This window comes from Perissodus microlepis, chromosome 12 (assembly GCF_051167445.1).
Source record: "Perissodus microlepis isolate ML-2025 ecotype Zambia chromosome 12, ASM5116744v1, whole genome shotgun sequence".
Classification (NCBI taxonomy): domain Eukaryota; kingdom Metazoa; phylum Chordata; class Actinopteri; order Cichliformes; family Cichlidae; genus Perissodus; species Perissodus microlepis.
The window spans coordinates 4,564,318-4,587,713 of NC_140472.1; the positions used below are offsets into that span (position 1 = coordinate 4,564,318).

General features: G+C 40.3%; 1 long non-coding RNA gene across 1 annotated transcript in view; it reads right to left on the minus strand.

The window, feature by feature from the left end:
* Positions 1–695: 695 nt before the first annotated feature.
* The window catches only part of LOC146375653 (uncharacterized), a 28,322-nt gene continuing 5,621 nt past the window's right edge, over positions 696–23,396 (minus strand). Inside the window, exons 2-3 of the long non-coding RNA XR_014801853.1 lie at positions 21,829–21,917; positions 696–2,335 (exon numbers count right to left, since the gene is read on the minus strand). This is a non-coding gene — a long non-coding RNA (uncharacterized LOC146375653). The remainder of the gene's footprint in view (positions 2,336–21,828; positions 21,918–23,396) is intronic.

Genomic DNA, 23,396 nt, shown 5'->3' on the forward strand with positions numbered 1-23,396 from the left:
AAAAGAGAAGATAAAAATTAGATTGGGGCAAATTTTGGAGTAAAAATGTTTAGAACTTATTATAACTACTAAATAAGTTATAACTACTTAAAATTTGATTACCAATAATATTGTGTTTGTGTCTCTTAAATGTCAGGCACCTGTTTTAAATGCCTTTATATCATTAATATAGTTGCAAGCTTATGAGTTTCATTTGTATCAGTCAAAATGCAGAAAGCAGGATGGTGAAGACGTGGATGTGAAGTGTGGTGGATGGGCACTGATATTCACTCAGGAGTCCCGTTTGAACAACAGATTGCATTTGAACTTTTTTCATTGGTCATTGGTTCTTTTGGTGGTTGGTTTTCATTGGTTCTACCAATCTTTTATCTATGTTACATCTATATTAGTTTGCAAACTAACAATCTTTGTCAGTCTTGCCATATTTCATATTTGTCATGCAGATAAAATGCAGGAAAAGAGAAAAAGCTGAATGAAGCATGAAGTTAAGGAAAAAAGAGAAGAAAGAAAGAAGAAAAACACTGGCTTTTCAAACATCTGTGGCTGCTGGTTTAAGATACAGTTTAAAGTTCAAGAAAAAAGAAAGGTTTTGTTTAGGCAGATGTAAAGAGACCTGAAGGGAAGACACTGGAGGCTCAATATCATACAAAAGTTGAGCATTTATTGTAGTACATCTAAAAGATCAGACACAGAAATGAAACAAAATCAGAATCCAAAGAAACATAAGGTGCACACACAGCACAAATGAGCTACACAGGTTCAGGTCACAAAAAAAGAGCAGAACATAACAGACATACTGACAACAAGACAAGACTATAAGTACACTAAGCAGGCCAAAGCAATTAACAGAGGTAAAGGAGACAATAAAACAGGAAGAAAAATTTAAATATGACTCAAGAGAACCCAGCTATTAAAATAAAACACAAAATACACAACTGACAGTTACACTGACAACACAACAAACACGTTAACAGAGATGAGGCAACAAACACACAGAGACAGAGGGAGGAACAGAAGAAGAATTCAAAAACTAAAACACTAGAACAGTAAAGGATATCCAACAAGCACTCACACTTGATAAAACCTAATGGCGTGAGATCAAACTCCAACACATCACAAAACCCTGAAACCAGAACACTTTGAAAGCGTTCAAACTGTTCTTTCTAAGTTCAAGCAGTTAGTTCGTGTCTAACTTTAACTCATAATTTCCTGAAGTAATTTCCCCAGCTGCTTAAATTTCCCCAGCTTCTTACAGAGAGGTAATAAAGCTTCAGAAGGTGCAGAAGACAGTGAAATAAGATTAAAAGGGCAGGAAAATGCAAACAAGTGTTATGAAATGATCTACAGCAAGTAGTTTAACAGAGTCAATCAGTGTGGGATAGTCGGAATATGTGTATATGGTTCAAAGAGTAAGTAAAGGGACAGCTCATTACTCACTGTGGCCACCCATGCTAAATATGTGTAATCAATGTAACGTGAGGATCTCTGGATGAGAGCGCCACCAAATGGCATGAAGTAAAATATGCACAAGACGCCTTCTCAAGTGTCAACATTAGCATTACACATGCTCGGCTATCTCTGTTATCCTCATGAACGCTCTCATCAAAACAAAGAGCAAAGAGCAATCTGTGGATTTACTGTAAAATCTGTAATTGCTGCTAACTGTGGAAATTCAATGCCTCCTGTGAAATATGGACAATGACTTACCACCATGTGAGGCGACAGCATGTTTTAGCTTGTTTCCCAGGCTGTTTTTAGATGTGTTATGATTGTGGGCATCAGTCTTAATGCCAAGGTCATGGCTTCTAGATGGGTTTTCCACTATTAGACCTCATTATAGCTCATTAGCTCTCAGCTGCTTGTCTCTTCACCCCTCATAACATGCTCACACATGCATTTATACACATACGACCCCTGTTCTGGACGGACAGCTGGACAGTCAGCGCATGCACACACAAACACATGCACGTACAATGCACAAACAAGAATACAGCCGCCCCCATCAAACATGCCCCTGCCATGCCAAAGAGTGAATAGCGGTGGCTAAGAGTTCCTAGAAACTGATGTTTGGTAAAAGGAGAAGGCTGGGAGTCGGGGAGCAGAGTGGGCGAGTGCAGCAGGTGGTTTCAGGTCCCACTGGGTACATTCCCTCACTCTTAACCACAGGCCAAGGTGGCATTGCTGTCTGGAAAACAAGTTTCTGGCATGCTGTTTCTGAACTGGGAGCGGGGGTGTGTGGTGTTGAAGCTGTGAGAAGCTGTGACCCCCTGTAGCCTGGCCAGTGCACCCGCGCTATCCTGAAGCAGCACAGTCCTCCATCAAAGCTCTGAGACTTCTGCAATGAAAAACACTCATTTCCTCTGCTTTCCACAGGCATTTAGCAAAGATCAAATGAACAAGGGCTCGAGCTTCCCGGAAAGCTAACATTGCCTCAGTTGTAGCTAACTATAGGTCTGTGAGTGCTGTCTCCTGACTAAGACAAAAGCAGCAGCTGATTTAAGTATAGAGTACATTTGAGAAACGCTAAGCACTGGCAAATGAGCTGGGAAAAATTAAAGGATAACTCTGGCTTAGCTCATATTATTGCACAGTTAGCCAACCATGCTCTTCGTAATAATAGTACTCCATAAGATTATGGCTTTGAAAATACTGTGATGTCTCTAAAAAGTAGTCGAACACGTTAACCCCCCCCCCCCCCCCCAAAACATTTGACCACCGTGCTAGAAGAAAATCCAAGCAGATTGTAAAATAATAACTAAATCTCTCACAGCAATGACATTTTGCTGTGATAACAATATGACACTATATTTGTGGTGGTGATGTGGGGTCGTGTGGTTAAACAGGCCTACAGACCAGTCAGTGACCCTCTGGAAACCAGCAGTTGCAAGAGAACGTTGCTTCACCTTCACTATCAAAGATAAGTGGTACATCAGTTCATACTGCCTCCTGTTTGTTGTTAAGGTAGAAGCAGGGAGGTTTTTGTTGTTGTTGCTGTTTTGTTTTCTTCACATGTCAGTGGTGTGGATGTGCTCCCCTGCTGGTAGCCATGTGCAGATGTGTATCAGTCAGGAATGGGATGTCAATATCATGGGGTGGCCACAGCAGGAGAGGGACTTTTAGTGGACAGAAAGGCTGTTACAGATGTTAAATGCAAGAAGATAGGAGCAGAAGATAATCTGTCATCGAGAAACAAAGAGTTTAGGCTTATTTTCTATTAGTCAAAAGGTCAGTGAAACAAAAAGTCTGAAACCATTATTCCAGACTGAAATGCCTGTAGACTCGAATGGAGGATGGAGCACTATCAAATCATTGCAGACGTTTACATTTCCACACATTTCCAAAAAGAAAGTATCCTGTTAAAACAATGTGTTTGGTCGCAACCCATTTAGCATTACTAGTTAAAGAGAATCATGGCTTTTGAGTGAAAGTACTAATGAGTAATAAAACAGAGAAAAGACTTGCTTAAAAGCTACAGTGAACATATGGGGTACAAATTGCCACTACTGTGAACATATTGACAGGCTGCCTTCACCGTCTGTTGGAGTAACACCGTCGATGGTTTTACAGATGCCAGCTACTTCATGAGAGCCACACATATTTGACGAGTTTTCATAAAACCATCAATGACTGCTAATATTCTGTATGAAATGGGAAATCCATCGTTTCCAATTTACCCCAACTAATTTTGCAGTTAGTGTTTTTTTTTTCTGAGCATGCTGTGGACAAGTTCAGCCCCCCCCCCCCCCCCCCCCCCCCCCCCCGTGTTGTGAAGAACAGGCTGTGCATTTAGAGATCAAACCTATTGAAACACAGCAAACTCACCCTTTCTTCTTTTACAATCAGCACTGGGATACAAGTGGTAATATGTCTGTAGTGCAGAAGAGCTAGTGGGATATCACTGTCTCTTCATAATTCTAAAGACTGATATTACCTACAACCCCAGCATTGTGCATCTCTATTCCATCTTTACACTGATGGCTGTGCAGTATCAGATATGGGCTCAGACTATTTATGAGGTTACAATGGTCCTGTCAGGAGGGCTGAGATAAATGAAGTTTGCTTCTGTGGCTGGGAGGCTTTGATGGCTCGCTTCTGCAACTGCACGTGTTCATTCTGCCTGATTCTTTCAACCCCAGGCAACGTAAAACTGTCGTCACACCTCAACTTTACATCCTGCATGACTTCAGCGCAAAGTTGGTGTTATAGTATAGTGTTGCTCATTGTGTTTCAGTACTGCATTGTGTTGAATACTTTGATGTCTTTATCTTTATTTGCTAAGCACTTTTGGGTAGTGATGCCCCAGCTAGTAGCTGAGCAGGCATGAACGGAAAGAATGAGAAAGGAAATGAACAGTAGCCGACATCTACAGCACACTGATAGTGCAGAGATGCTTATCAGTGTTAACTCTTATTGATGTCACGTTAGGTGGATAACCCAAACCCGAGTCAGCTCAGCTCAGACTTATTGGTTTGAACACTCCTTCCTCACGCCTGACTCTGAGCCTGCACTGTAGCACACATCAAGAAGGTACCAGCTACATGATAGCCGTATACTGTCCTGTACCATAAATCAAATGTTATCATACCGAACGGACGACCAGACAAGGCATGCCGTGAACTCTCCCTCTCTCTGTGAACCTGCCCCCAGGTGGCCCTATCAGATGTTGTTCGCCCCTGTGAGATGCTGTCGCTGTCAGCACGTCAGTTCATCAGATGAACGATGGCAACTTTAGAAAAGAATGGCTCACCTGCAAGTTCACACAATAGCCTGGCCTTGTACTTCACAGTCAGGGGATTATGTAAAGTACTCCGGGGAAGTGAACCCTTAATACAATCATACTGGCATTGGTGTAATTCTGTGAAGGCTGCCAATCATTTTGGTAACTGGCCAAGTGACATTAGTGCTCAAGATTTACAACTTACCCCTGCAGATAAAGGTAAAAGTGACTGTGCAAATCTGTGAATACACCTAATATATGTGATACAAAGGCAGAAAACTATTGAAATCAGTGTTTTTTTCGATGAGATTTTGGAAAAAAACTTGAAATGTCCATGTAAATAACATGTTTGCGATCCCAAAAGAGGACAGTAAATCAATCAAACAAGCTTATTGTTCAAAGAGTTAATAAAATAAGTAAAAAAATTCAAATAATTGCTGATTTTTCCAACTCAAGCTGGTAGCCCTTGTTCAGTAGAATACATAGATGGCTCACTGCTTAGCTAACCAATGTGTGTAATACTGGACCTGGGAGGATGTGATGGGATAGGCTCTAAACAGGTGAGGCAGTGAGTAGCATGTTTGGTGACAAGAGCAGGTAACATGCCAACATCTCACTTACACACTAGGTGTCGGGGATATTTCTTATCTTTGCCAAAGTCTGTGTTGAAGGAGACTTGTACACCTGCGGCCTCACGGCACAATTTAACCCTTCTGATTTTTTTTAACAACTTGTACCAAAACCCTCTGAAAATTGAAACCTCATGGCTCCCTGCAAGGTTACAGCTAAAGTTAGCTGCAGATGGATTTTCCGACTCTATAATACAAGGGATATGCCATCTCACAGAGCATGTGTGTATGCTTATTCAGCCCACGTGTTAAGTGCAAGTGTTTGTGCGTGTGTGTGTGTGTCTGTGTGTGTCTGTGTGTGCATCAGCTTAGTGGGTGTGAGATGGCTATCTGAGGCCATACATCAGGCCCAGTGTGGCTGTGGGCCCGTGTAATTATCAGGTCTCAATGGGACACTGTGTTATTTTTGCCCAGGGTGAGATGCTTATCTGGCCCTGTCAGCAGCCACCTGGATGGATGGGCCTCGCTCCTCAGAGCACTGGCTCACCTTCCCTCTGCACCAAAGACAAACTGGCTAACTTCCCTCACGCAGACCACAGTAACCTCTCCTGACATCCAAGACAAATCAGCTCTGCCAACAGGCTGACATTAAGAGAGCCAAGAGAAAGCCAGAGATTGGCTGATTATAAGTACATTTCGATTGATGCCGGCCATAAAAAAAGAACTTACAGGCTCTCTGTTTAATCCATTTTTGATTGGAATAATGTACAACTTTAAAATCTTGTTTACTGGATGGTAGCCTAATTATTATGGTATTACAAAAGTATTATAAAAAACTGACAGCATGGTTGACGGTCTAAATTTTGACTCTGATTCTTGAATAACAACTGTGTTACTGTGTAAGAAGGTAAACGGACGTTTGCTGCGGAAACACACTGGTGTATTGGTCAGGTTGTAATCAGACATATCTGTGCTTTGAGCTTGAGGGCAGTGTTGGCAAGGAAACAACAAATGTTAAAAAGATTTCACAGAGCCCTTCTTTTACAACCCCTAGTTATTCATCTTTTACCCATTAAATGTATGATAAATGATAGCAGATTGCTAAATAATGTCTAAATAACAGAAAACCCACTGACATGCATCACCACAAATAAGTACCCAAATGCATATATAATACCGTTATTCTAGTCTTGCTGGTTTAAATGATAGCCAAAGATCTGAGAGCTGAAAAATCTTGTTGTTTGTGAGCCGTCAAACAGCGATAGCGCTTAAGTGCATTCTGCTGCTGGTCATGTATTCGTTTTTCATTGCTGAGTGTCTGAGCTCAGCTTAAGGAAAGATTCTGGCAATTTAGAGAGTGTGCCCAAATGAATCTGCCTCTGAGCTCTGTGAAACATCTTTTACTGGATCACACAAAGAGAGAAACACAGACAGCGCACATAGCAGTTACACAAACATGCCCAAATACAAGCACTGAAAAGAGATATAGTGTATCTGCATTGTTCCTCTGGGCTGCTTCCTGTTATGTTTCACCCAGGAGTGAACATGAATTTATTTGATCAAGAGATTAAAAGTCGGGTAAAGTCTGGATGGGGGGGGGGGAGGGGGGGGGGGGCAGGAAGATATAAGGAAGCTGCAGCACAGAAAAAAATAGCAAAAAACAAATGTTTGATAGTTTGCCTGCTGGTGGCACAAGGGTTTGATGTGTCACTCAGCACCGACACAGTAGCCTTTTATGACTGATCTTATCCTCAATCCAAGCCCTTTCCTGAGCACTTCTCCCAAAGCTGAGTGACCAGCAGTGCAGGAAAGGTTATTTTAAAATAAACTATTCTCATGGGCTCCCCCAAACGCAGATGTTTTGTTGATGCTGTTTTAGTCTGGATGCTGCAGAAGGATTAAAGAACGCCTCAAACGGGCTTCTCATTTGTGTAGACATTTGTTCTTTATTGCTTTAAGATGAATGAAACTGAGAATTGAAAAAGCCACCGGCGATGCAAAAAGCATTGTCAGTTCTAGATACCCGGGCTTTCAACAGGACACGGTAGCACGGCTGTGAATCAGCATTTAGAAACATTAAAGTGATGTGCTTTTATTTAATGCAAATTCTGTGATGCCTTACTTTGAATTAACAATGAGACTAAAAAGAAATAGTGCATTTTATCCCTGAGCAAGCTTGTGGCTCTATCTGGGTTTTCCGCAGATTATTAGCAAAGAGGCTCCCTGAAAAGTTTCAGAATTGTCCCAGTTTACATTGTATGCTAATTAGTTGCAGTTTATTTTAGTTTTATTTACAGAGTGCCAGTTCACAGCAGCAGTCACCTCTATGTGCTGGATATTGTAGGTCAAACTCATTTTACATGGTGGGCTACATACACCTCCCTTTGATTTGAAGCGGGGCGACCCAGTGAAACACTTCATTCTGTCAGTTTAACTTAACTGACAGAAGTTTAACTACTCATTTTGAAAAAATAATTTTTTCATCTTTGGTGGTCCAATTTTGGCCACTGGGCCTTATTTTTGACACCCCTATTGCAGAATAAAGACCCTCCAATAAGTGAGAGAAAACCCCAACAATCAGATGACCCACTATGAACAAACACTTGGTGAGAGTGGGAAGAAAAAACTCCTTTTTTAACAGGAAGAAACCTCCAGCAGGACCAGAAGTGCTGTGATCAGATGGGTACATAAGAGGACAATTTGTGGTTCTTCATAGTAGAAGGCAAATTTTACAGTTCATCATGTGAGAATTTTCCTATTAAATTTTACAGGAGTCCCTTCAGAGTTTATGAATACACTTCTCTCAAAGCTACAAAAATAAACCTGGTGGTGGTGCTAGTGGGGAAGCCATGGAATCATCAAAGTCATCATGATCCAGCCTGTGGAGAATACGAATGTGTGTGGAAAAGTTCATGACTATCCATCTCTCTACGTAGTTTAACCACCACAGCTACTCACCTGCCACCTGCTGATTGACTTTTATGTAAGCATACAACAAGCGTGGCTTATTATCGGATAACATTCTTGCTTCAGTTCAGAGGCTGGAATCAAAGGCACTCGCCTTTGAGGATCACTTTACATGAGCCAGTGCGACAAATGCAGTTTGTTTGTGGCGTGTGTGCATGCTCTGAGATAGCATCAGCACTTTCCTTAATCTTGTACCACGATGCAGCGTCAGACATTAATCCCTCTTCCTTGCTTCAGACCGCGCAAGCATCTCATCATGAAAGCCATTAGAGCAGCAATAAAAATGAGAGGTATGTGTAAACTTGTCTACGGCTGCCGTTAGATTCAAATCTGTTTTGTTTGAATGGGAGGAAACATCTGCTCACAAAGTGGCATGGTTATGAGTTAAAAACCCAGTAAAATCGAAACAATAAAACAAAGAAAATCTGTCAGTTCCGGTTAATTACAATGTTTTCTTCAATTATAGTCGTATATTGTTTCTCACATTCGTACGCACGGACGTCACATCGTCTTCCTTCTCTGAACTGTGACTGAGAAGGTTGTGGTGAAACTCTGCTGCGTTTTTGCATTTCTCAGCTTTTATCCAGTCCATTAGGCCCAGATGACCTCTGCCTGGACACTAACAGCTACCACCCCTGTGACCCCCGCCCTTGACCTTTGCCCCGACCCCCCTTCACCTTAACCCCATTCAGTAAAAGAAGAGGCCGCTGAGAAGAAGTGGATGCTCGGCCAGCGCCTCGAAGGGAGCTAGGGTTACTGGAGCATGTGGCTTCATTAACAAATATCTGTCTGTTTGCTGCAGTAATGAGTAAGGCAGCCATTTAAAGTTAAGAACAGCCGCCTGGAATCCCAAATCGCGGGACAGGCTGCCGATGTCAATCAAAAGTTAAGGGTTCACCAAAGGGCGGTCTCCAGGCTACCTGCTTCCATCACCACTAATATACATACTTATATAGACAGGGTTGAAGGGTGCACCAGTGGAGTGATAAGCCCTCACAGATGAAGAAGCGAGACAGACAGAGAGAGGAGAGTCAAATGAGGTGCCTACACCCCCTTCTGGACAGAAATGTTACTGACATTTATTCATAATGAGCATAAAACTACCTTTTTAAGGTCTTACTTTTTTAAAATTTTAATTAAAAGATCTATTTTGTGTTTTTTTCTTGTTGCTTTAACCCTCTGCAAAGCTGTTAGTATCTGGATGCTTTGATTTATACAACTGCTCTGTGTTTTAATGCGACATTGGCTTTTAAGCCCTACTAAAACTCAGTCTGCCTGCAGCGCCATCACATATTACATGTCCACTTGTTGTAATCATAAGCACTTTCTTTCTTGTTTAATGATAATATGAAACATTTTCAGACGCCTAAAAAAAATGACCTTATTGATTAAATGACAGGAAAAAAAGCTAAATATTTAAAATATATGTCTTTTGGTTCATTTTTACTGATGAGGCCCATTAGTGTCTTAAAAACATTTTTCTTCATCTCATTGTTGGCACGGTGCAACGAATGACAGTGTGTGATTTATTCCATTCGGTGCACGCCAGCGACGTCTGCTAACACAACCCAGTGTCGACTGGTCCTCAATCTTGCTATCCCCATGTGTCATTTTTGCAATGCAGTTTTACCTAAATCAGGATCCCAGTTATGCTCATGCTGAATTTACCATTTTTATTTATTAAATAAAATTCATTGCCACATATCTAAAACAGGCTGTCGCTAACACACTTGCACTAACAAACAGTGTTTGAATGATTGGACACTAAGTGAGATCTTGGATTACAGGAGGTTGTGAAACAGCTAAAGTAGCAGCAGTAGCGTGTTGGAGTCAAGTGACGCATGGTTAGTCTGTCAGCTGAGCTCAGGAAGGGAAGCCGTAGCATTTCGTTTTGGTACTGACATATAGACGAGCGGACAGATGGACAGGCCGATGGAAGGGCAGATGGAGTGATGAGCCACACCAGCACCCTGCCTTCCAGATCCACTGATGCATGCTGGTGCTGATCTGAACTGCTGCTATCTGTGTGTTTGATTCTATGTGCATGTGTATATTTGTGCATCAGTGTGTGAATGCATACATCTTATTGTGTATAATTGTGTGTGTGTGCGTATGTGTGAAGATGTGTGGGTAGCTGTTTATTGGTGTGCTATCTCATCAAGGCCCCGATAAGCCTGGGGGACTCCAGCATCCCCAAACAGCCTTGGAGCTGGAGCAGCGGACCTTTGCCGAGTAAGTGTAAACAGCTAAAGGCAACAAGTGTCTTGATTGAGCAAACAGATAGCAGCTGTGAACACGGACTTTGACTCATGGCTTCCTATCAGATAAACCGGACATGTGGTGCTAGCGGGGAAGATGAATGCAATACGAAGCCCAAACTTTGTATCTTCACTTTGGATTTTCTATGGCTTATTTAGCAGAGCAGCTTGTCTCTGGAACTAAAATTAGTGTTGCCTCGGAACTGCAATGTGATGCATATTAGGCAATTTCACAGTTTGTCTGTGGATAGACCTTAATCTCAGTGAAACCTGTTTTTAGTTCTGCACAGATGCTTATTTTTAAATTAGCATTTATCTAAAAAAGTTGTTGAAATCCCATTCTGCATGCACAAGACCTGATAAAGTCTCTACTTTAGCACTGGATTCTCTCTAGTGCTGCTCTGCTGTTTTCCTCGTTTATCCTGTTTACACACTTGACATACTTTAAAAACTTGTACACCCCGGCCTTTAACAGAGTGCAGCCTTATCAAAAACACCAATACAGCACACAGTAATAAAACTATTCCCCCTGTTTAAACAAAAGCCCTGGAGTGACATTTGTATTATCATAAAAATGTACTTTCAAGAAAAAAAAAGCCCACCGTGTTGTGGGCTGTGCTATGAAATAGTGTATCATTACATTATTATTGCTCATGCATTCAAGTAAAGCAAGATTCTATTGTTACACTTATTTAAATTAAAGTTCATTTTTTAATCCAACTGCAGCTAATGATTGCATTATTCCTCCATCACTGTGGATGAATCTGCTCATTATCATTCCATCTTTGGGCTGTGGGAGGAAGCAGAAAGAATCTGTGGATTAACTGGAAGAACAGACACACGCTGCATGTTAAGAGTCCTTTTGGTAGTTTCAGCAAAACAAGTCTTCTTCTTTTTTTGCAGGCTCCTTTATATGTTTTGCGTGCACAACCTTTTTTTTATTGAAACATTCACCTAAAGATGCCAGGCTGAGTAACAAATACAGTATTTCCCTCATGCAATGACTCAAATAAAGCCTCAAATTTCTGCAGAACTTGAGAGAATGTGCTCACATTCAACCACTGCTGACTTCAGAGTTACTGTATGTGAGAGACCAAACTAACTCCGTACAGGATCAGGAATCAATTTCAGGTCCAATTTCCAATAATAAATAAATAAATTTCAGTTTTAAAATGACACTTTAGTGTTAGAGAGGCACCTGCTGATTGCCATGGCAACTCCTGATTTGCTTTTAGAGCAGTCTCATAGCCATACTCTTTGTCACACAGTGACATTCTTATTATTCCTCCCATTCTTGTGTTCCTACAGTCACTCAAAAGTCTTCTCAGCATATTTCACCGGCACTACAAGTCACTTCAGTTGGGTTGAGTTCAATTTTATTTATAAGGCGCCAAATAACAACAACAGTCACCTCAAAGCACTTTACATTGCAAGGTAAAGACCCTACAATAATAATAATAACAACAGATAAATGTGGGTTTATTTTAACTGAATTACTTCTCAAAGTGTATTGTTTACATATTGGAATGAGATAACCCTCAAACCTCCACTTTGGTTGTTTCCAGAGGGACTCTAGTGCTTTGTCAGGAAAACTAAGACCCCTTAGCTCCACCTATAATTGGAACAACGGTGTAATTACAGTGGCTACATGTGTAAGATCCATAGCAATACTATATCCTATTAAGATAATAACTAAGTGAGGCGTCACTAAACAATAACCAAGCCACTTTTAGTTTCTTTCATTAAAGTGAAAATTTTCCATTTCCCGTGACCAAATGTAAATGCTGGCGACGCCACCGTGACACTGCTACACTGAAATATTAACGTTTTTCAAACCGCAAACTGGTGTTCTGTCCCTGTAGGATGTTTGTTTTACGACGGTACTTCATCATAAGTGCAGAACCGGGTGTGGTGAGGTCCACATCCAGCTCCAACCCATTTACAAAGCCACTTGTGACTAACTTGCATTAGAACTATAGGGCCAGGTCATATCTTTTAAAACAGTTATCACATGGCAGGTCAGAGGAGGTCCTCGAGGCACATTAAAAATAGATCATCCAATAATGCTTTAAGGAAAGCTCGTTAAATTCCTGGTGTTGCTTTGCTGTAGGTTAGAGATGAATGGTTAATGTCACAGTAGGATACACACTCAGCATCAATCCTGCGCTGTGACTCACCGGCTGTTGCCCGGCCAAACTAAACCAAATATTTCATCTACAATGTAAAACATGCTTGCAGCCATAAACACGCCTCAAATCGCAGTGGGCCGCGGCCTGAAAAATGATTTTAACCATAACCGTAAGCGCTCCCCCCTCTCCCTCTCTCTCCCTCTCGCCTGGTGAGCGTTTATTTATGTAGATTGGATAGAGTGGCGTATAATTATTCCGCTGCTGCCAATGTCTTCTTTTATTTATTCCTCATTTCCTTTCCTCTGCAGAGATGAATATTGTCTTGGGATGAGGAGAAACAAGAAGCACACATCTATCTTTAGACGTGCACCGGCCACTTGCATGGATCTGATTACAGGTTTTAATTATTTGAAAGTTCCTCTACAGTGAAAAGTCCTGAGGGTTGACTTTAATAGCGCTAAGTGTATATTCCAACTATTAATTACACCTCTCAGATCTAAATTCAGCCTGTTTGGAATTTAATGAAGAGTGTGTGTGTGTGTGCACACTAGTGTGTTCCCTTGTGTTTAAACTGTTTGTGTGTGTGTGTGTGTGTGTGCTTGTGTGTGGTATGATTCTGAATGTTAAAGCATGTTATTGCATTTTAATGTACAAGTGTTTGCTGGGTAGCATGGCAGACGGAGAATTTGTATTGCTATGTGTGTGTATTTTTCCATTTCCCCTCTTGCCTTTAAATAAGAGCATTGCCACTGAGCTGTTTATTGGCTCAAGGTTTCTGCAGCGGTAATGATGCAAAGAGAATTATGTGGGCTGAGCTGAAGTCTGGGAGGCCTGCGCACCCTGGCCTTTCTGAAGTTACATTTAACCCAAGCAAAAAGCACTGCCAAGGAAACTAAGAGTATGTGTTCCTGTAACTGCGTGTGTTTATGTGTGTGTGTGCATAGAGGAAATTATGCTTTTTTTCTCTTCCCTTTTTTCTTTTTATCCTTAAACGCCTAAATGTCCATAGTTCTGGTTGGCCTTCTTTCATTTATAAATTGTGAGTGGTTTTATGCAGTGGGCTGAATAACAGCTGTTAAAATATGCATTAGACACAGTGAGCGAGTGTGCCTGGGGAAAGAACATTATGTTGGTTTTGGTGCAGACTGCACTTTGCAGCATCATAGGTTTCAAGAAAAGTCATGACCTTTTACAGAACACCAAAGTGGTGGTAGTTTAGTTATATAGACAACAATGTTTGTGGATCATAAATGCATCACAGTGTTGGGATTTTATTTGATACAAAATCCCAGACAGGTAATTTAAGTATAGTAAAGTAACCTAGTTTTACTTCATTATATGTATTTCGCATGTGACTTTTGGACGAGGTAGCCCTTTGTGGTTTGTTTTACTATGAAACAGGAGTTCTCATAGTTTTGATAACTGCAATTTAAAACCCTGTAATGTGTCCACAGGATGGGGAATATTTTTCTGCTGGTTTAACCATTAGTTCATGCTTTTGCATTCACGGACACCTACTGTCTTCGTCGGTGTTATGACAGTTTAGCCTAAAGAGAAGTCTTAGCCTTTAAATGATTAAAACAGAAGAGTTGAAATTAAGGAAAAATGTGTCCTTAGTTTGCTCTGCGCTGATACGGTCCATCATGGTGTGCAATGAAAAGAGGATGAATATTTTTAATTTTCTAGTTACATTTCAGGACCAAAATAATCTTAGGAAGGGCCGTCATTGGCCATTGATAAAGCTACGCTTTATGGATGCTGCTTTTCAAAATAAACAAGAGTTGAAAGTAAGCTCTTCATTTCAAATGACAAGTTCTTAAAGGTACAGAGTCATTTTTTGAGGTTATTAAATAGATAGAAAGAAAGAAAGGATACTATTCTCTGATAAAATAATCTGGGGCTTGCAGTTTGTGAAAGCCAGCATGTTCAGTAGGAGACATCTCCCTAACTACTTTTACATATTTGGCTGGAGATTGGCCACAAACATATGTCGCAAGCCATGGTGAGACATTTAAATTAATCTCTGCACCTTCAGACTCAAGATATGAATCATCATACCTACGTTTTATTGTTGGAAAAGGGTCCTCTTCACCAAAGAAATGAAAACACCAAAAAACCCAACAAAGTTACACCAACTACAAAGATTCAATAACAGCATCTCATAGAGGCTAACTGTATGGCTGACTATAACAAGTCTGTGCTACAGGAGCCACCCTTTTAACATTTGGAAGATGCAGTGTAACTATCTGACAAATGCTATGGCTTGCTATGTGGTTTACTCCCTTAAGTGTGTGTTCCAGTTTGTCTGATTAAAATTCTACTAGCTCATTTGAATTGTTACTTAGCCCTAATTAGCAGGTAGGATCCAGTGTATCTAAAAAACATACAATCTTCTGGCTCCATGATAATGATAATGCTAAATTTGGGGCTTTAAAATGTGAGTTAAAATGCTGCAGCCTTCTTTTATATACACTGTATTGATGACTTTTGAGATGGATCTGAGTGTCACTTATAACATTGTGTAGAAAGTTAGGACTAATGACCGATGCAAATGTTGCTGTACAAAGAGTGATTTTAGGTTGTTTGTTAAAATTAATTCATGAATTATGTGCCTATGCATTTTAGATAGTCACTGATAGGTAATATATGATAATATGACAGATAATAGCAGAATTTTGAGGCAGTATTTGTCTTTTTAAATATACCCGTTCTCCTCAAAGATGCATTGATTACCAAAGTAATGAAAAAGCAAAGCAATGTATCCTTTTGATCTTAATGGTGAAACAAGGTCCATCATTCATCAGTAACAAAGTCGACTCTCAGTGAAAAAGAAAAGTTACCATTTGTCTAAGGGATGGTGTGTGTGTGTGTTGGTGCTTGTCCTTGTTTGTCTGAGGAGAGGGGAAATGGCCTGTGATGTTGTGGGACACACAGGTGCATCGGAGTTAAAAGCATTAGGTGTCCGAGTCCGTGGATTCCTGATATGGTGGTGAAATGTGGCTTCGTTTAGCACAGCAAAGGGCCTGACATTAGAGAGGGTGATGACAGTAATAGTTAGGAGGGTCAGCTAAACTTTACCACACACAGGACTGAGACAGAGAGAGAGAGACAGGAAGAGATGAATGTGCCTGATTACATTTGTATGAAAGTTGAATGAATTTAGTTCACGCGTTAAATTCTGTGTATCATAAATTTGTCTTTGAGGATCCAGAAACGCTCTGCAGTTCTCTGCAGCTCTGGGGCTCTATGCTGTCCCTTCACTTCATTTTTCATGTTGTGCATTCTGTTCCTTATTATATGACACATAGCTGACATGTCGCACAGCAGATACAAAAAAGCTTCTTTTTTTTGTTAAAAGCTAAAAATTAAAGCACTGAGCGATTGTTGTCTGGTGTTTCAGATGTCTGTGAATCATTAACAGCTCACATGGTTTAATTTCAGCAGATGTTCAAGTAGTCCAATATCTCACCAAGAGCACCAGTCAGCATTAGAGAAAAACTGAAAACAGATTTGTGTATAATAAAATGCTTTCTCTTCTTTCCTCTGCTATTAATCATCTGACAAACGTTCAAGTTTATCTGATGTCTTGTTTATAAAACCCTGTATAGTAGTTCAAACTGGCTCTAACTCCAGAAGATAGAGGCGTGACACGCTGCTTGCATACCGATGCTTCAGTAATTAATAAGCTAATCGGGTCCGAAATTAGTCAGAAGGATAAAAACAGTACTTTTGCCGTAATCTTAGCAACTTCAACTATATTTTCTGTAGGATTCTCCATGTGGAACTTTCACTTGCAGTTGACTTTTCTTTTCCCTTTGGTGTGTATGAACTTAACTACAGGATCTGAATATGTTTTCCACCACTGTTGCCTAAATAACTGAAGGTGTTTTCTGTGCTGACAGCTAACTATTAAAGTGAAGTTTATGCATATAACCATTGTTCCCTGAGGGAAACAAAAGATGGCTTCAATATGAGACGATTTTTCTTCCTGGATATCTTATAAGGTAGACAGTTTGTATTAAATTCAAGATCTACATAATTACATTTTCACAGGATCAGACGTTTTTGACTGGAGAGAATCCGTTGAGGAACAGGTTCTGCAGGGAGTGTTATGGATTGAGTAGTTAATTAGTTTTTATTATGTATTTAAGTCAAAGTTGGTCTGCCTAGAATTGTTTCTGCTACATTTTTTGTTGCTATTAAATCACCACTGTGACTGAAAAGACAAAAATGGAGAAAAAATTGTTCTGATAATAGGCTTCTTGTGGGTAAATGAAGAATTTCCTTCATTTCTGATTAGTCTCTAAGTAAGCAGAAGGGAATGTAATTTTAGATGTTTTTGGCAGCAGAAGGCATCTTTCTTGTATCTGTCCCAAACTGCATTTTGTTTATACAGAATCTGATTTTTTGGGTTGATTTGCTTTGGCAGAGAGTAGCTTTAGGCTTCCTCTGCCTCCCACCTGACCTTGCTATACTTAACATTAAAATGCATCTTGCCATGAAAACTTTTAAATTGGATGCAACTGGATTTGAAAGGACGATGTCAGTGACTTTAGTCTTAGAATTTAGTTCATATCGTCTCTTTATTCCCCGGCTAGTTTTCTTTAAGCATAGACTGCATATAAATGTGATGGTAGACACATCATCGGCAATATCTTTGCAATATCTTGGTATTCAAGTTGTCATATACACAGCACAAATCTGATTAATAATGTATCTTCAGTATATCCTAAGGAATTTAAACTTCTTTGTTGTTTCCATCTGCACACACCCAAGGTGCATGCTAATGCAAACAGAAAGGAAATGTGTGACTTCAGAACAGACCCAGATGGATGCTCCAGCAAAAGAAACAGTAGTCAAAGACTGTCAATGAATTCTCCAACAGTCACTGGAGACATCAGGGTTGGCAAGGTCATTCTTTCTGCTTGGCTAGGCACATGCATGCACACACACTCACACACAGGTGTTCATTGTTCAGTCAGCCTTCCATCATCCTTCACGCCTGGGGCTATGAATCAGTTTGAGAGAGAGAGTCAGAGAGGGCTCTTTAAAGTAAACAGGGTTGAGCAGATCTCCATTTTCTGGTCAGATTTATTGGTCTGGCATTCGACCCCAAGTGCCCTATGCATGAGTGGGCCAAGTGATGGGCCAGGGTGGTGGCGGTATCTGTATTTCATTGAAAAAGTTAATTGACTAGTAGTAGCAAGTAACAGGTCAGCTGGAGGTCAGAGGGTTAGGCAGTGGGTCATTATTTGGACAAAATCCAAGGATACATAACAATGTCAGCAAGACAAGACTATAGAGTAATTTCATACATAAAAGCAGCAAAGTGAAGGTATTTTGATTTATTTCAGTTGGGGTTTTTTGTCTTGTTTTTTTTGCTAAGATTCAGAGAGTGGTATTTAATCAGGGAATGCGAGGAGAGCAGTGCTTGTCCAGTGAAATCTAAGAATGGACATTTCTCTCCTGTCATCTCAAACAGCATTTGGTCATCAGGGTTCTGGTCTGTTTGATCATACATTTAAATTCATGTCGTCTTGTGGCTATTGCCTTTGGAGGCAAGCTTGACTCTGCTTGTATCCAGTTCCACTGAAATCTGTAGCATCCCTCAAATGTTTGAGTGCCTACGTCCTGTTAACAGTGGCTTGAGCTGCTAAATCTGCGAGGCCTGGTGATTTGTACATTTATTTTAGATAAATCTCTAACAGGAGACAGATGAGAGAGTAGTAAAAACGCTGCTTCGAGCTCAATTATATGGTCTGTGCTTTATGAGGAAACAGAGCTAGTATTAGCAAGAATGCACTCTAAGTGCAGAGATCAGTGTTTAACAACTCCTTTAGCATGTTAGCTAACAAAGCGCCGATAATGGAAACTCCTGCCTTGTCCAGTCTAATAAAACAGGCAAGTAGAACAGCTGCAGGGTCAACCAGAAATTTCAGACAAATAACTTGATTGACTGAATGTGCTCAAGCCTTTTAATTTACAGGGAGTGCAGAATTATTAGGCAAGTTGTATTTTTGAGGAATAATTTTATTATTGAACAACAACCATGTTCTCAATGAACCCAAAAAACTCATTAATATCAAAGCTGAATGTTTTTGGAAGTAGTTTTTAGTTTGTTTTTAGTTTTAGCTATTTTAGGGGGATATCTGTGTGTGCAGGTGACTATTACTGTGCATAATTATTAGGCAACTTAACAAAAAACAAATATATACCCATTTCAATTATTTATTTTTACCAGTGAAACCAATATAACATCTCCACATTCACAAGTATACATTTCTGACATTCAAAAACAAAACAAAAACAAATCAGCGACCAATATAGCCACCTTTCTTTGCAAGGACACTCAAAAGCCTGCCATCCATGGATTCTGTCAGTGTTTTGATCTGTTCACCATCAACATTGCGTGCAGCAGCAACCACAGCCTCCCAGACACTGTTCAGAGAGGTGCACTGTTTTCCCTCCTTGTAAATCTCACATTTGATGATGGACCACAGGTTCTCAATGGGGTTCAGATCAGGTGAACAAGGAGGCCATGTCATTAGTTTTTCTTCTTTTATACCCTTTCTTGCCAGCCGCGCTGTGGAGTACTTGGACGCGTGTGATGGAGCATTGTCCTGCATGAAAATCATGTTTTTCTTGAAGGATGCAGACTTCTTCCTGTACCACTGCTTGAAGAAGGTGTCTTCCAGAAACTGGCAGTAGGACTGGGAGTTGAGCTTGACTCCATCCTCAACCCGAAAAGGCCCCACAAGCTCATCTTTGATGATACCAGCCCAAACCAGTACTCCACCTCCACCTTGCTGGCGTCTGAGTCGGACTGGAGCTCTCTGCCCTTTACCAATCCAGCCACGGGCCCATCCATCTGGCCCATCAAGACTCACTCTCATTTCATCAGTCCATAAAACCTTAGAAAAATCAGTCTTGAGATATTTCTTGGCCCAGTCTTGACGTTTCAGCTTGTGTGTCTTGTTCAGTGGTGGTCGTCTTTCAGCCTTTCTTACCTTGGCCATGTCTCTGAGTATTGCACACCTTGTGCTTTTGGGCACTCCAGTGATGTTGCAGCTCTGAAATATGGCCAAACTGGTGGCAAGTGGCATCTTGGCAGCTGCACACTTGACTTTTCTCAGTTCATGGGCAGTTATTTTGCGCCTTGGTTTTTCCACACGCTTCTTGCGACCCTGTTGACTATTTTGAATGAAACGCTTGATTGTTCGATGATCACGCTTCAGAAGCTTTGCAATTTTGAGACTGCTGGATCCCTCTGCAAGATATCTCACTATTTTTGACTTTTCTGTGCCTGTCAAGTCCTTCTTTTGACCCATTTTGCCAAAGGAAAGGACGTTGCCTAATAATTATGCACACCTGATATAGGGTGTTGATGTCATTAGACCACACCCCTTCTCATTACAGAGTTGCACATCACCTAATATGCTTAATTGGTAGTAGGCTTTCGAGCCTATACAGCTTGGAGTAAGACAACATGCATGAAGAGGATGATGTGGACAAAATACTCATTTGCCTAATAATTCTGCACTCCCTGTAGCTAAGAAAAACACAAAGCAGAATAGGCCTCAAGGTGGTTTACATTTTAAGGTAAATACTATACAATAATTGAGAGAAAACCCAACAATCAGACAGTTTCCTATGAACAATAGGATAGTGGAAAGGAAAAACTCCTTTTTATCAGAAATTACCTGAACCTCCCTGAACTTGGTTCTGACAAGATTCAGGGAAGCTGAGTCACCAGTTGGGAATGAAGATTACATGAAAAGGAGTGAAGAAGAAATGCTCATCATGGGAAGTTGCCAGCAGCCTAGGCCTATGGCAGCATAACTTGGTTAGTTGTTGAGGTCACCTGATTCGGACCTAATTATATGTTTTATCACAAGTTTTTAAAGCCTAATCTTAAAAGTAGAGGTGGTGTCTGTCTCCTGAATCCAAACTGAAAGCTGAGCGCTCCGCCTCCCATCCTACTCTGAAATACTCTAAGAACCACAAGTAAGGCATCAGTCTGAAAGCAGAGTGATCTATTGGGGTGAAATGGTAATATGAGGTCTGATTATACATTTTAAACAACTTTTTTTACATTTATATTAAGACAGACCAATGCGTTAGCATAAAATGCACATTATCATGCCAATATAATATAACTGCCAAAATAATGTCTTATAGGCATCTTGCTTACCAGCTTAGTGTCAACTGTTAGTACTTAATTACAAGTAAGTTATTAGGCTTATGAGATTGTGAGTTTTGAAGACGTATTACCATAATGGATTTGCCATAAAACAAAAGTACTGGAATAAATTCAGATTGTTATCAGATGATTGCACAAATGTCTTGTTGAAACAAGCCTGGAACATTTATTTAGACAATCATCTTAAAGCACTGTCCATTAATTCCAAATCACCATCGAGATTGAGGTCTGCATGTACAAAATCACCTTTCAAATTTGATAATAATAATAACACAGACTGAAAAACTTTGCCTGAAAGGTTTCGAAAAACTTTTTAAATTTCCCCTGGAAGTTGCACTTAAACCAAGATCTTGCTGCTGTTGAATTCGCTCATGTATATTTCAATACATGATTATTTTAGCACCATGTCTCAAGTTGGTTGAAAAGCATTTAAAATGAGAGCGAGAGATATAAAATGGTTTTCCATCCAAGGACTGTTGAGACTCATCACACACAGCTACAAATGTGTACCCCATGGTGGCCCTAGAGGAACCCTGAGGAAATACACTTGAATTTTTTACCAAGTTTTATGCTAATTCAGGGAATAAATGTTAAGATATTTCAAATGATAAGTGGCAACTTTGACCTCCTGCAGGGCACACTGCAGGAAGAGATCAAAAAGCTCCTTATTCATCCATCATGCAGAGTGATATCTGAACCACATCTAATCTCAGTCTAACAACTTGCTAGCAGTGTTAGCTGGAAAATCAAAGACTCACCAAGGTAACTTTGGCAAGTTTGAGGTAAAGATGATAATTCTGTTACAGTTATTAATTTACATGAAATTTCTGAACATGCAAAAAGTGTCTTATCAAACTCAATACACGTGCATGCTCATTGACAAGCATGTTTCTTTCCTCCATTTTTTTCCTCTCTTTATCCTTTATCCCTCTATTGTTTCACATTCCAGTTTCATGCCGCCATGGGAACATAATTGAATTCCAGTTACCTGCATCAAAGAGACTTTCCTTCACCCACTTTAGGCATGGACCACGTTTCAGTGACAGGCAAATTGATTCCTCAGTAGGAGGGGATAATCTAGGCAGGGGAGGGAGAGAATGCTGTGATTAAGTTGGAGACATTGTGAAGGCAATCGAATCTGCCTGAGGAGATCGCTATCAGATAATAAGCTGGATAGTTAGATCAGAGTCTTGTTTGACAACACCATTCCTCTGCAGAGTTGTGTCCTGACTCATGCGTCAATGAAGGCAGAAGAAGCAGGATAAACATTTGATTTTTATTTTATTTTCACAGCTTTATTTCCATCATCAAAACTGCCCCAAAATATCCTCTGTCCTTTAAGGGTCTACGGCGATGTAGCTTAAAATTATGTTTCGATCGATCCTTATGCAGTGCTGATACTTGAAGCAGTCAGTATGTTTATGCCAAGTGTAAATATATCTATCTATCTATCTATCTATCTATCTATCTATCTATCTATCTATCTATCTATCTATCTATCTATCTATCTATCTATCTATCTATCTATCGATCTATCGATCTATCTATATAGTTTTCAGTTTTCGAATTTTCTCCTGCTTAACCTTTGTTAGGATGGGTGAGACTCTCCAACCTGAAAGGCCAAACATGCATACCCACACAAATGGATCAAAATTCTCTTGGCCAGATGCATACACACTGTACACACAAATATCCTGCAACCTTGGATTGGAGCACTCATCATTATTTATTACATCTCAGGGGCGGGCGGTTTGCCTAACAACTAGACCTTGGAAACCCTCCCCAGTAAATTTTGAAGTCATGTTGCTTTTCAATCCTCAGGGTCAACTCAGTGCTACAAATGCTTCACTGGCCAAAGACTCTAAAGTTTTCCCCTTCTTACAGTTTTTCTCAGTTGCTTTGGTGCATTTCTCACAACAGAATTAAACTTTGCACAATAGTTAGTTCAACCTCCACAACATGTAGTCGTTTTGGCACAACCTTGTGGCGGTTTCATGTTCATTTCATTTCATGTCCAAAGGCAGGACATGAAGCAGTTGAGTAAGTACAAATATCTAAAGAATGGTCACTTTTGACTTGCTATTCATCACTATCTCCTTGCTTTTATCATGAATGTCACAATTATTTATACTTGTACCGGCTGAATAGTCATTGTCCTTACAACTAATAGTCTTCATTTCATTGCTTGTGTCAGTGCACTCAAAATTGTTGAACAGCTTGTCAAACAATTTGTACACCCATTTTGAAAACCCTATTTTTAAGGAGTTTCCATGAAAATCTCCATAAATTACTTTTCGCAAGTGAACCTTATCTCACACTAATGAAAATTGGTGTGTGTTACTCTTACTTGCAACCAATGAAAAGCCTCTTCTACCCAGTCACAGGTGAATCGCGTTACAGTATCCCCTACTCTACAAGTATATATATAATGTAAACCAACAGACAGGATTGGCATGAGGTGCATACTGAATCTACAAAACTGCAGAACATGGAACGTCAGCCTTGTGGAAGAGGGGTGAGGATTGGTGGAGGACGAGGACAACTACTGTACTCTAC